We start from the raw sequence: 14,698 nt of genomic DNA on the forward strand, positions 1-14,698 counted from the left end.
AGTGAGCACCTGCACCCTCCTGAACTCTGTCAGATCAGGAGGGTGAAGGGAAAATTTATTTTTTCTCATCCATTCTCCCCAGCTCCAATTTATTTGGAGCTGGGGAGAATGGATGAGAAAAAATAAATGGATTGGAAAGGGTTAACAGTGTTTACTAAGGATTTTCTCCATTTTTCTGCACAAAAAAGTGGCAGTGAATGACATCTGGTTTAACCTGGAACAACTTAGTAGCTGTACTGTATTAGGCCGCTTTCAGATCTGCGTCGGAATTTCTGGTTGGATGTTCCATCACAGAGGTGGCTCTAACTACCGGCAGCTGGGCAGACACCATTATAGTCAATGGGGTTCCTCCTGCACTGCTGTACATCTCCTTGTTCACAGATGCAGCCCAAAATACTGGGCAGCCGGGCACATAGCAGACAGACCGCATTACAATCAATTGGGTCCGTCTAGCACTGTTCAGCCTCCGGGATTCCACAGCATGTCCTATTTTAGTGTATAATACACACCAATATAGGCTATGGGGATTTAAGATAGTTACATGCGTATTTGCTGTGTACTGCGTATTATGTGCGTAGAAAGAAAAGTGAGCCACATACACCCTTGTGAGTGCGCCCTCAGCAGGACACCTCTTTGCTACTCATTGTTTTTGTTCTAAAATCTTTGTTGCCTCTTGCCTTGCTTGTCTCCACCTCTGCTCTTCCTATAAAAGACCGTCCCTTCCTCTTCCTCATTGCAAGATTATTGTCAGACCTTTACTGCTGATATCTGTGTACCAACCAACCTGTGGTTAACTACTAGACATGTTTTATTAGCTAACTACCGGTATAAGATCATGCTTTGCCTAAATCCAGGCCCGGAAGGGAGAGCACCTAGTGAGGAGACCTTTAAGGCCATCCATGCTCCTCTGTGAAACATATGCAAGTAGGAAGATAAAACAGTGCCTCTGCAGTGACACCTATCGGAAGGTGGCATTCCTGCAAGTCAGTGTCAGGCTTCTAAGGAGAAACCATACCCTTCCTGACCCATGTCAAAGGTCTATCACCTAGTTAAGCCAGCAAACCTATAGCACATTGATGAGGGGTAAATATTGTTAAACATATGTCTATGTATGGTTTATATTTTTTTTTCGAAGAAGGGAAGAAGGCTCTGACTTTGGCTTATATTCACAGCCATTGTTACAAGGCTTGTTAAAAGGTCTGACATCGTAGAAATGCTGCCTTCCAATAGGTGGTGCTGCAGAGGCATTGCTCCATCTTCTCATTTGTATTCTCTAAATCCCTTACTGCTGATACCCATGCTAGTGACCTGTGCTTGTACTAAGTGGAACTGTCACAGCACCTCAACTCTAGCCCTTGGCCCCAGACCATTACAAATGGGCATTGGCAAAGCATTCAGAATCACTCATTGCCTTACCCGTCATTGCTATCGATACGTCATCAGTGAAGTGGAGAGATACAGTGCTCTTTTGTATATTGTAAGCAACTGTTTTATAGTGTCAGTGTAGCGATGGTTTTCTTCTAGGCATCTCTACCATGCGACCCTTTTTTGTTCAACTATTTACTTATTGTGCATGCTGAGACAGGCTAACAACTTTGTTTCAGGGAAACCAAGATCTCCATAGAAGTTGCTTGTGGGTTTTACTTTGCATCCTGACAACGTTTCCAGGCAATTGTCTAAAATGATTCTTTGTCTATCTGACCGTGGCTTGGTATTAACAAAACCCATCATTTTAAGCATCAGAGTTTGAAAATGACCAATCAGCATTTTCAAATCTTTAGAAATCTATGTACCGTATATACTCGAGTATAAGCCGAGTTTTTCAGCACAAAAAATGTGCTGAAAAAGCCCCCCTTGGCTTATACTCGAGTGAGGTAAAAAAAAACCCTCAATACTCACTTATCAGCCGGAGTCTGTGTCCCCAGCGCGATGCTCTCTCCGGCAGTCTTCTCGCCACTGGCTTCTCCCTGGCTTGCTTTTGAAATCCCCGCCGTCAGCTCTGTGATTGGATCGAGTGCCGGCCAATCACAGACAGCGCTCAATAAACCAATCACAGCCATTCAGTGATGTCAAGACCAGCTTTTGGTACATTTTGAGGTACATGAACCTCTTCCTCAGTAATTGCTGGGGATACATGTCTTTGACGGTGTAAATTAAGAAAGCTTCTTTCAGCACTGATCTATAAAGTTGAACTACTTTTGCTCACGGATCCTTTCACAGTTCTTTTGATTCAAGAACCAACAAATTCAGTGCAGCCTGGACTAAATACAGATGGGTATCTTTTTCAAGAGCTATGAAACTCATTGACTATTTCTAGGGTAATGACACATGGTCCAGTGCTACACATGGCCTAAACCATACCCAGCTGCAGTGACAGACCTCACAATTTTACTGCAAATTTGTATAAAAATGATGATGCAGGTGATTGTATATGGTACAACAGTAAGGCAGGCGAAGGTAAGAGTGATTTGCTGCTCACAAAACATTACTACTTATATATATTCTTCACTCCATAAGAGTAGATATATACCTAAATCATTGCTCGCTAACTGACTCAAGTAAGCTTTATGGCCACAGGAGGTAACATTCACACAATGCTAAACACTGACCAGTCTCTATATATGAAGTAACTGATCACGTGATCAATGGGGACCTCTATGATATAGGGGCAATCTTAGACATAGTTATCTTCATCCTTAGGTGCCTTCAGCTCAGGGTCATCTGCTGCTCCACTCACTAGCCTGGGGCATGCAATCTTTCTTTTACTTGTTCATTTAGGGGCTGACTGACGGGCCAGGATGTTGACTCTTCTTTGACTTGGCGGCACTGAGCCTGACTCTTCACATCTCCTGGCATCTGCGTCTGTATGCTATTGATGGTGGTGCTATACTATGGCCTGCTTATCACTATGTAAGGAGGTACATAGAGTTCTATTACTACTTGTAACTCTGTTCATATGTTCACTGTAAAGCTTTGATGGGGCTCTGTCCCCTGCAAGGATTTAGCGGAGTTTGGAGAGATAGTGCTCTGATGGTCTCTTGGAAGAGAAGAGGTCTAGATATATTTACAAAGTTGGCGGGCTTGTCCTGCACGAGTGAATACAGAACGCAGGACGCCGCAATGAAAAGGCTAATGGAATACTGCCAAAGATTGCTACTAGTGTTTGTTGGGGAGTCTATGCCTGTTTCTGGAAAGCAGCAATCCAAGTTGTTGACATTGGGATGAAACAGTTAGAGCGTCGCTCAGGAACCTTCATCAACGAGAGAGCAAATGGTCAAAGGTGAGTCATCTCTCCATCTCTGCTCTGCTGTCAGGTTGGACTATTTCATTAAAATGAAATTGTTTCAAAGTGTCAGGCTGGCATCATGTGGTCTTGACCAGCACGCTCGATCAAGATGCCTATACATGTGCCCTATATTGGAGAAGCCTGAAGGAATTACCACCTCAGCAGTTGTAGGACTTTACCCCTGCCCCGCTGGCTGTTGCCTGCACTACCAACCCTATCCATTTGGCCCATGCCTTTTTTCAACTGCAAACTCTACCATCAACTGTTCAAATGGGGAGGGAGACTACCTCTCCTCCCATGCACAATAGGTCTTTCTTTGGGCAGCCTGGATTTCATCTGCAGCCATCCTCAAATCATGACAGTGACTGCAAACACTCTCTTCTCCAAGGCCCTCTAAACTCCTGGTCCAACTGGTTACCCAGCAGGGGGAATGAATTCCTGCCATGAGGCATGCGCCACACTAACTAAGCAGGATGGTGCTCTCCAGACTATTTTATCAGACTACAATACCCCTCCTACTAATGACATAATTGGTGACACTCTAGTTGCATCACCAAAGGGGAGAGGCTTATCAGGTGTCATGTGGCCATGCCAGCAAGGCGTGGAGCATCACAATAATGAGTGCTCTTGTCACCAAAGAGAGAATTGACTGCTTAGAGTGGAATTGTCGCTTACATCCTGAAGAGGGAGCCACTCCACTCTATTACATAGTCACTGGCCACTGTGAATTTGCTATGTGTGGTCAGTCGTACTTTGTGGTTTCACTCTTATACAGAAACTAATTATAATTGCAATAAAACAAGGACCAGAGATGAACATATACCTTCATTATGAGAGAAATCCACAGTACATGAAAACTTGTGAGGAATATCTAATTTTTTGTACTTCAAAAATGTATTTCCCAGCATATATTTGTGTTTATTTTCTAGTAGATGTTCATATTGTGATACTGTAGATTCTGTATGGTATTGCTTGTGCTTAGGATAAAAGTGCACAGCGTGAAGACAGTGTGTGATTACCCCCAAGAGACCTGTTGTGTATTCCCTAGGGTTCTTGTATCACATTTTGTAAATCTAGGCTCTAAACCTGGGCTGCACAACTTTTTCTGATCCATGGGCCACACTGTCAGATCGAACCACTCCAAAGGGTTGCAATAAAACTTAAAGGAGTGTTGCTATCTGAAATATTGATAGCATGTCAAAAATACATGCCGTAAATGTCTAATAGGCTAATTGGTGGCTGTTCCACCTTCAAGACTCCAAAGTTCCAATTTCAGAATCAGGATTCCCTTGTTTGCAATAGAGAAAGGAAGAAACCAAGCATGCATGCTGCCTACTCTATCATAGTTTATGTGAGTTGCTGAAATAACCAAGTGTGTAACTACCCTCATAAGGCTAGAACTAACAGTGACGTTAGCCACGAATCAGATCATGCAACCAGAGATCGCCATGTAGCCCTGCGATTTTGCAGTCTAATAGAACTCAGTGCAGTTTGCAATCGTCTTCTGTCTGACATGGAAAATACAGTGAGCCGACAGATAGTTGGGGGCAGAGTTAGATTGGCCATTGATCCCTCTGAGAGAAATTTAGTCCCAGTTGGGCTGCCATCATATGACCACTTGATTGCTTTAATAATGCTTTTGTATAGTCAGTGTAGTAAAGAATTAATCCCTGTAAGTCTAAAACTGCAAAGCAATGTATTAGGTTATGCTGAGAGCATATTTGCCTAATACATGAATATTTGCCTATTAGACGTGCCTATGGCACATCTTAGTACAATATAATCTAATACTATAGCATTGCAGTATACTGTACAAGCAATCAAATGATTGCAAGTTCAAATGCCCTATGGGGACTAAAATAATAAGTAAAAATAAGCAAATTAAAGATTTTTATTTTAAAAAATTATAAAAGGTTTAGACCCTCCCATTTCCCAGTCCTCGCAGCCTAATAGGCATAGAGATGAGGCTTCTGTAGGTTTTTCCTAGACCTCTAGCTGCCATGGTTACTCATTGGCATCCCGCAATTGCATTTTGTGGGGCACTGATGGAGACACCCTCTGTCTAATCACCTGGATGCTGTAGCTGCTATTGACCGCAGCATTTAGGGAATTAAATTACAGAGATCAGAGTTTTTTCCGGCCTGCCTGTCAGTCAACACGGGGCTGTGGTGATGTGCACAGGACACATGACATAAATGTCCACCATAGAGGCTTAAGACAAGCCAATCTATGACGTTCATTTACATGATGGAGGCTTAATGAGTTAAAAATATGTGGCACCGTAATGCATATTTTCCATTCTAATATGTTTTGTGCTTCTTAGAAAATATGATACAGTGAGTTATGGATGCCACATAGGCTACTCCCCTCCTACTGTAAACATAGCTTTAGCTGGTAGTTCCTGCCCCCTGCCAACTTGTATTTGCCCTATTTGTAGCTGGTTTGGGCCTGCTTACAATATGAGGCCACTTTGTAATTTTTTTCCCATGGTCTCTTTGGGTTCCCAATCATGTACACCGCACATCGGGTGTCACTGTATGGAGTGGGCTCGAGAACCGAACCCACTCAATACACGTTGGATGTTGTCTGTCTTTGACAGCTGGCACGTGCAACAGCAGTGAGTGGAGATAACTCCAATGTGGCTGTTAATGTAAATAGCACTGTCAATTCTGCATTGAAATGTTCTGATCAGCACTGAAAATGTCTGCCATGAATATTTGCCAATTATACATGCCTATAGCACATCTTAGTAGAACGCCTGTCAAAGTGCAATATAATATAATGCTATAGTATTTCAGCATATTGTACAAGCAATCATATGTTTGCAAGTTTAAGTCCCCTATGGGAACTAAGATAATAGGCAAAATAAAGATTTTTGAATTTTTAAAAAATATAACAGGTTTAAACCCTCCCTTTTTCAAGTCTTCACATCAAAAAACAAAAAAAGTCCAATTTTTTAAAATATCACATTATTAATCCTGCACTGTAAATGCCCTATGACACAAAAAAAACCGCACTGCCAGAATTGCACTTTTTTTGGTCACCCCATCTTCAAGAAAATATTTGCATTAAAAAAGATCATCAATAGAGATGAACGAGCACACTCGTTTAAGGCTGATGCTCAATCGAGCATCGGTCTTGTCGAGTAACTAATTACTTGACTAAACACCATGCAGGGGGGGTCGACGGGGGGGAGAGAGCATCGGTCTTGCCGAGTAACTGATTACTTGACCAAGCACCATGCAGGGGGGCGGCGGGGGGGGGGGGGGGGGGGTAAAGGCAGATCTCACTCTAAAAAAACAACTATATAAACTTGGTATTTCTGTAATCATGTTGACCCACAAAATGAAGATAATGTAATTATTATTACACAAAGCCATAAACACACCCACAACACCCCCTAAATGGTGAAATAGCATTTTTTCCCTCTCACCACTTAGAAAACTTTTAAAAATTCCTAATACATAACAATAAACGTTACCATTGAAAATTAGAACTTGTAATGCAAAAAACAGGCCCCCATGTAGCTATGTCACCAGAAAATTTTGAAATTTTTGAAAGTGGGCAGGAAAAAAATGAAAAAAACCCATAAAGGGCTGCAAGGGGAAGGGGCTAACCAGAGTACATTCATTAAGAGATACACTTGAATGATCTTAACTTGATAAGCAATTTTTTACTTGGTATTAGGTTTACTATTTAGCAATGTGTGCCTCTGCTTGTTTTTGTGTTTTACCACCTAATCCCATTTCGGTATGAGCGGATAATGTGCATTCTCGTTTGTGCCTTTTATATCCAATGATTGCATTTTTTCGTGACTAATATTTTGAACTGAGACTATTATCTGGGACAGCTCAGCACCGGCACATCTGTACACTTCTGCTCTATAAATCTGCACATCGGGATGGGAATCTACTGAGTGACTTGTGGAAACCTAGTTTAGTTTTACACTGTGCCTCAGATGTGACATGTCACTAATAAGATGCAGTGTGAAGACATCAAACACGTGTTTTTACACCACACAGATGGTACATCTTGGATTTGTAAGGCATTTATTTCCATTTTCTAGATATTGTAGCCACTCCTCCAATGCATTGGAAAAACAAATTAAAGACTGAGCCTCAAACGTCTGATATCTTCCCTGTGCATAATTTTCCATTATTACCTGAATAATATCCTTTTTTCCACATTTATGTGGCTGCCCGAGCTTCCGGTACTACACGAGGTTGTATAACTAAATCTAGAACAGATCATTACTAGAAATCTATAACATGGCTCCCTGTACTGGAATGAATCAATAAAATTGCTGAAATTAGTACATTTTGTATTTGCATTATTGAAAGCCACTTTTCTCAGTGCATGTTAACCTTTTAACCTCATAAGTGGAACGTAGACTTGGATCTAATTTAGTATGGATCTGACTCCGAAATGGAATTGGGTCTTTAAAGTGACCCTCTAGTCCCAGAGAAATCCAATTCTCTGTCTACCTGATAGACTACTGATATATAACCAATGTACAGTGTGCAAGACACTACATACTGCTCTGATTGGCCAGTGCTGTTCACATGTAAGGTAAAAGGTAAGAGGGCTGTCGCTCTGATGTGGGTGGGGAGAGGCCAACACAGTGCTGCCCCTGTGATTCGAAGCCCCGTTCCGAGCCAAATTTGAAAGTATGTTTATTTTGAAATGCTTCGATTCTATCAACAATCAAATTATACAGAAAACCTGACTGCACCCTGTAATGTCCCAAACTATAATATTTAGATTACAAGAGTAAATGCCCGAAAAAGGGCGACTCCACACTGGAACCTGACCTGCCTCTCCCTATCTTTTCCTAATTAAAAATAGGGAGGTGATAAGATAAGGGAGAGGTATTAGATACCCAGGTCAGGACAAAATAGACCTGATCTTAGGGTCGCCCTTTTTGGGGTGGTTGCTCCGCGTGTTCATCTAAATATTATAGTTTGGGATATTATAGGGTGCAGTAAGGTTTTTTATATAGTTTGATTAATAAAATTGAAATTTTAATCAAAGGATACAGTAGACTTTTCTGTGAATTTCTAAAAATTTTTCGTTGATGTGACTATGTATTTTGACCTGTGGGAGTGTTTATTCCTGATATTCTGTGAGCTATTCTGAAATGCTGCTGCATGTCCCCAGTCTTGTACTTTTCATACCATGTTACATATCAGCATATAAGGCATAGGCTACCTACACCTACGCAACTCGGGCCAAGAAACTCGGCCTGATATCAGGCTCCCCAATGTGTATTTTCATGCCAATGCAAGTCATTTTCTGTCAAAAACACCTTTGATTACTTCTGTGAAGTAGCAATCCTCTTGTGTGGCTTCCAGCCTTGTTAGAGGATTGGCAAGTGTTTCAAATTGTTTTCAAACCTCATATCACCCTCACATGCACATCACACGATGGGTGCTGTGTTCTGAGGCACGCGAAACGATAGGACATGCAACGCTCATGTATATGACTCCATTCAATAGTATGGGGTTCATATTCACACATTTTACTGCATGGAGAGCTGGATTTACAGAAATTGTACAACTTGGAAAACCCCTTTAATTGTGTAGAGTGAAAAGTGTCGCAGACCATTTACTTCTGGTTTCTTCTTGGCACAATGATGATCTTTCCTGTAGACCATGGTTTCCCAAACTCCAGTCCTCACGGACACCAACAAGTCATGTTTTCTGGATTTCCTCAGTCTTGCACAGGTGATGTAATTACTGTCGGTGCCTCAGACATTGCCACAGGAGTTCTTACTATAGGATATCATGAAAACTCGACCTGTGGGGTCCATGATGACTGGAGTTGGTAAACATTGTTGTAGACACTCAATGCAGGCTATGGCTTGCATCTACAGACTTCGGCAGTGGCCCAGAGTTAGGCTGGGTTCACACAGGGCGGATTTGCTGCGGAAATTCCACGCGGAATTTCGCTGCGGCAAATCCGCCTGCGGACGCTAATCTCGGGATTAGCCAGCCATGTGGACGAGATTTCTCAGAAATCTTGTCCACACGGGATGGCCAATCCGCTGCGGCAAGTCAGGCTGGAACCGCGGCTGCGGCGACCGCAGCCGCGGCTTCAGAAGATGCAGCATGGCTATTTATCTTTTCTTTCTGCCGCGGCCGCGCTCTCCTCTGTGGGAGCGCCGGCCGCAGCGGAAGAGCAAGCGTCCGGGCCGCGTGTTTTTCCGCGGCGGTTCTCTCGGCGGAAATCTCGCGGTTTTTGCTGCGGCCAAACCGCGGGATTTCCGGCGGGAATACGCCCAGTGTGAACCCAGCCTTAGAGTGTATTGGTGTTTGTTTCTGTGGTGTATTTATGTTTGTCTCAAGTCACTGTTCAGAGTTTTGCATTGTGTAGTGTGATGTGTATTGACTCAGACCAGTCACAAAAGGGTTAATGTCTGGTGTTTGATATTGTATCAGTCTAGTCTGGTTATGTGTATTGTCCTTTCTAACCTTCTGTGTGCGCGTGTGATGTGAAGTGAGTCAGGTGATAGAGAAGGAGTTAGTCTGTGGAGGAGTGGAGAGGAAGACCTGAAAGGAGGTGGTTGGAGAGTGGAGATGAGATGGAGAAAAAGAGCTGTGTGAGGAGGCGGGAGCCTTGGAGCTTACCTGAGCCGTGTCCCGGGAGCCCTCCCATAGCAATGGAAGGCTTTTCCTTGGGAGAAATTGGGGAGCAGATCCTGTTTTCCTGGGATTGGCTGTGGTTTGCACATGGTTCCTCCATACGTCTGCTTCACTAAGGAATGCACGTGAGAGAAACTGTATAACTGGAGTTGGGGAGTATGAAGTTATTTGAGAGAGGAACTGTACTGAAATGTGTGCCTAGTTTTGCAATGGGAGCACTCAAGCAAGAGTCCGTTAGATAACTTAGACTGCGAATGCATGAAAAGAGTAAGAGAGACTTCTGGATATAAACTTGGTAAGAGAAGAATTTAAGAATAAGTATTTGCATACTTTTGCTTAAGACTGTTGAAACCGTGTAATGGAAGCACACCTTTTAAATTAAGAGTGAAGAGAAGAACCGTGTGCCTCTGATTTTGGAAAAATTATTCCTTTGTCTGTGGACTTTGTTATTTACACTCAACATTGAAAAGGGGCACTGGCATCTCGAAGGTAGTGAATGGTTCCCTACGCAGGTGTTATTTACGGGACCTGTGAGCGTCTGGTTGAACTACGCTTTAGGCCCTTGAAGGAGAAGATGGTAGAGCCGCTCGTGACAAAAGTAAGTGTTCTATTCCATCATCTTCCCCAGCGCCAAGGGTGGTACCAGTCCATTCACTTCTACCTGTAGGACTATTTGTCCAGTTTATTCACACCTTCTTTCACAAGAATAACCACCTATTGAATTAATTGGATGTTAACTGTCTAGTGAAGTAATTATACTGCAATAGGATTAATGTATAATACCTCCTTTATTCATGAAAGAGTTCAACATTATTTATCAGTTCTCGCTCTCTGCTTATTTCATCTCGTTTGAAAGGATCAATCACGGATAGCTCTTTGACTCAGTCTTCAGATTTATATAGATTTGTCATATGTGTTCTGTCTAAACAGTCTGTTTATCTAAAACTATATCAGCGATTTCTGGTAAAACTGGAGCCGGCTGGAATAAACTAATGTGTGATATTTGAATTCAGTACATAGAAATCTATGGGGGTCAAACGTAATCATATAGTCAGCAAATCTGATGTAGGGCGGTGTAATCTAACAGGGAAAAGTGATACTAATTGTGACTGCAGTTGGCATTTTCCTCTTAACATAAGGTTTTTCTATAGACATTTTCTAATAAAAATATTTGAAAATGGGACCAGTGCTAGTATTATACTATGGCTTGCAGGCAGGTGTCAGCATTGTACCGTCAGTTCTCAATGAAGAAGAGCAGAAAGCACAGATTCTGTAATTTTCTGTAGGTCTCACATGTGTATCGTGTATCTAGGAAAACATTCTCATGTGATAGATAGATAGATAGATAGATAGATAGATAGATAGATAGATAGATAGATAGATAGATAGATAGATAGGAGATAGATAGATAGGAGATAGATAGATAAATAGATAGATAGGAGATAGATATGAGATAGATAGATAGATAGATAGATAGATAGGAGATAGATATGAGATAGATAGATACATAGATAGATAGATAGATAGATAGATAGATAGATAGATAGATAGATAGATAGATAGATAGATAGATATGAGATAGATAGATATGAGATAGATAGATAGATATGAGATAGATAGATAGATATGAGATAGATAGATAGATAGATATGAGATAGATAGATAGATAGATAGATAGATAGATAGATAATGGATAGATAGATAGATATGAGATAGATAGATAGATAGATATGAGATAGATAGATAGATAGATAGATAGATAGATAGATAGATAGATAGATAGATAGATAGGAGATAGATAGATAGATAGGAGATAGATATGAGATAGATAGATATGAGATAGATAGATAGATATGAGATAGATAGATAGATAGATAATGGATAGATAGATAGATAGATAGATAGATAGATATGAGATAGATAGATAGATAGATAGATAGATATGAGATAGATAGATAGATAGATAGATAGATAGGAGATAGATAGATAGATAGATAGGAGATAGATATGAGATAGATAGATAGATAGATAGATAGATAGATAGATAGATAGATAGATAGATAGATAGATAGATATGAGATAGATAGATATGAGATAGATAGATAGATATGAGATAGATAGATAGATATGAAATAGATAGATAGATATGAGATAGATAGATAGGGTATAGATAGATAGATAGATATGCGATAGATAGATAGATAGGATATAGATAGATAGCAATTATTCCAAGTAGTACTAATCAACAAGTGCAGACCTGACATACCTTGCATGTCTGTAACAATCACAGTTTAAATAATGGCTGTGCTGGTTTAGTTTTTACATTCCTGGTCATAAAAGTACAGTATGCACAACAAGGCTTTTTTGTACAGCGTTTAGCGCTGCTTTTTCAGGACAGCGCTGAACGCTGTACAATGCTCCCGTTCATTTCAACGGGGCTGCTCACACAAGGCTGAAAATGCAGCGGCTTCAACGTTGTGCTTTAACAGCGTTGCATGTTCTATTTTTGGCCGTTTTCAGCCCTGTGATGCCCATCAAAATGTATGGGCAGCAGTTTCAGCGCTGTTGAAAACGGGCACAACTTACCCGCTAAGTTTGAAGATAATAGCTCTAATTTTTATTTTTTTTTCTCACATAACTAAAAGAAGCATGGCAGAGAGAAATGTATTGAATTCACCAGCATTGAACTGCGAGGCATCATGAAGTTCCTGTGCCTCCAGAATAAAACACCAAAGAAAATTCATAACTGCATAATGGAAGAATTGGTGACTAGTGCTTGTCATACCCAAATGGGAAGAAATGATGTGCCGACTTTCATCGGGGCGAAATGTCATGGCCACCATTTTTTTTGGATAGCATGGGTATTACATGAACATACTATCTTCATAAGGTCCAAACCATCCATGCAGAATTCTATTGTCACTTGCTTGGCAAATTAAAGGCCATACTTAGAGAAGCTACAAAAAGGTGGGCTTCTTCAGGAAAATGCTACTTCGCACACGGCTACGAAGACAATGAATCTTTTGAAGAATGTGGGGATTCAGTGCATAGACCATCCACCAGATCTTGCTCCATTAGACTATTATCTATTTCCTAACCACTGAACCATGTGACATACATCTAACTAATATAAAGCTATTGGCATGATAGATACAAAGGTTGGGGGAGTTAAAAATGGGTGAACCACATACACATTAGATTGTTGGAAGATTCCACTGCTATTAATATGTAAGTGATTCACCACAAGGGGTTTCTGTTACTATACAGACATATGGGAGAGAGGTTTCAAACATCACGCCAAAATCAGCGGTTTTCGGATGGTAATGCCTCTTCAATGAATGTGGCTCAGTTGTTAGCACTGTTGCCTTGCTGTGCTGGGATCTTAAACTCAAATCTCAAGGGCAACACTTAAATGGACTTTTTAAAACTACATTCAGATGTTGGCCTTAGTTAGATTTGAACCCAGAACTCCTGCAAGTTGTGCTAACAACTGAGCCACCACACTTGTTCTTTCTTTCTTCTCCCGAGGAGTAGAAGGTTCAAATCTGCCCAAGGGCAACATGTGTAGATTTTGTGTTCTGTATCTACTTCTTCTCTGGAGAAGAATGAACAAGTGTGGTGGCTTCGTTTTTAGCATACTGGAAGGCTAGGTTCAAATCTGACCACAGGCAATATCTTGAGATTTGAACCTATGACGCCAGCACTGCAAGGCAACAGTGCTAACCATGGAGCCACATTCATTGAACAGGCCACCACTGCTGCCACCACACTGTATTCCCATGCAATTTGACTGCATTAGAGACCTTCTGCAGCCCAAATGAGTAACCTGATTTTTACTCCCATTGACTTTAATGGGAATTGGGATCAGGATGTCCTAATTATTTTTGGAAAAGTGGGCCCATCACTGCCAACACGATTATTCCAATAGTCGCTCTTCACTAAATTGTGAGCACTGTATGGACTCTATGGCCTTTCCATGGAACCCATGCACCTCTCTGAGCAGTGACGGAAACAGCCGAATGGGCACAGGCTCAGATTCTGCCTGTTTGTTTTAGCGATCAGTGGCACCTAGATGGTCATTGGGCAAAACCTCCGACATGTGACTATGATGTCAAAAGGTTTTAAAAAGATTAGTTAAACTTTAAGCAATAATATTTCCAAAAATTACCAGTCAGTCATTGGGATTATTCTGATTACACTGTGCAAGTTTGTAGAAAATGTAACTCTGTGCTATAATTTTACTATAATTGACTATTAAAGTCATACACAAAATCCTTCCTGAAATGACTGCTGTATGCATATAATTAACCATGTTGTTTGCTGGATTTACAGTAGTTCTTCCACAGACTTCAGCACACAAAATGAACTTTTGTTTTACAATCTGTATAGACAGCTAATACAGAACACACCATAACAACATCCTTGACAGCTAGTATATTACTCAGGGTGCAGTTATGCTATAAAATACTATGTAATAAACTCCAAGCAAGAGGATATACTACCGACAACTTAAGGCTGACAGTAAGCCAGGCAAGAATGTGAGCGGTCGGAATATGGCACACAGTCAAAGCAATTATTTCCTTGTGCTAAATTAAGCACAACTTATTCCATGTATCCTGGAAAAGTAAAATATAATTGTCAGACTTCAGCCTTTCCGACTCAGGCGCACCCACTAACTCTAGAATTGGGGAAGCTGCATTCTGCTAGCGACTAGTTACTGTTCAGTGTTTGGATTCTTCTACCTGAAAGGGCCACTCCGGTGATTTCCCCC

Source organism: Eleutherodactylus coqui, chromosome 9 (genome assembly GCF_035609145.1).
Source record: "Eleutherodactylus coqui strain aEleCoq1 chromosome 9, aEleCoq1.hap1, whole genome shotgun sequence".
NCBI lineage: Eukaryota > Metazoa > Chordata > Amphibia > Anura > Eleutherodactylidae > Eleutherodactylus > Eleutherodactylus coqui.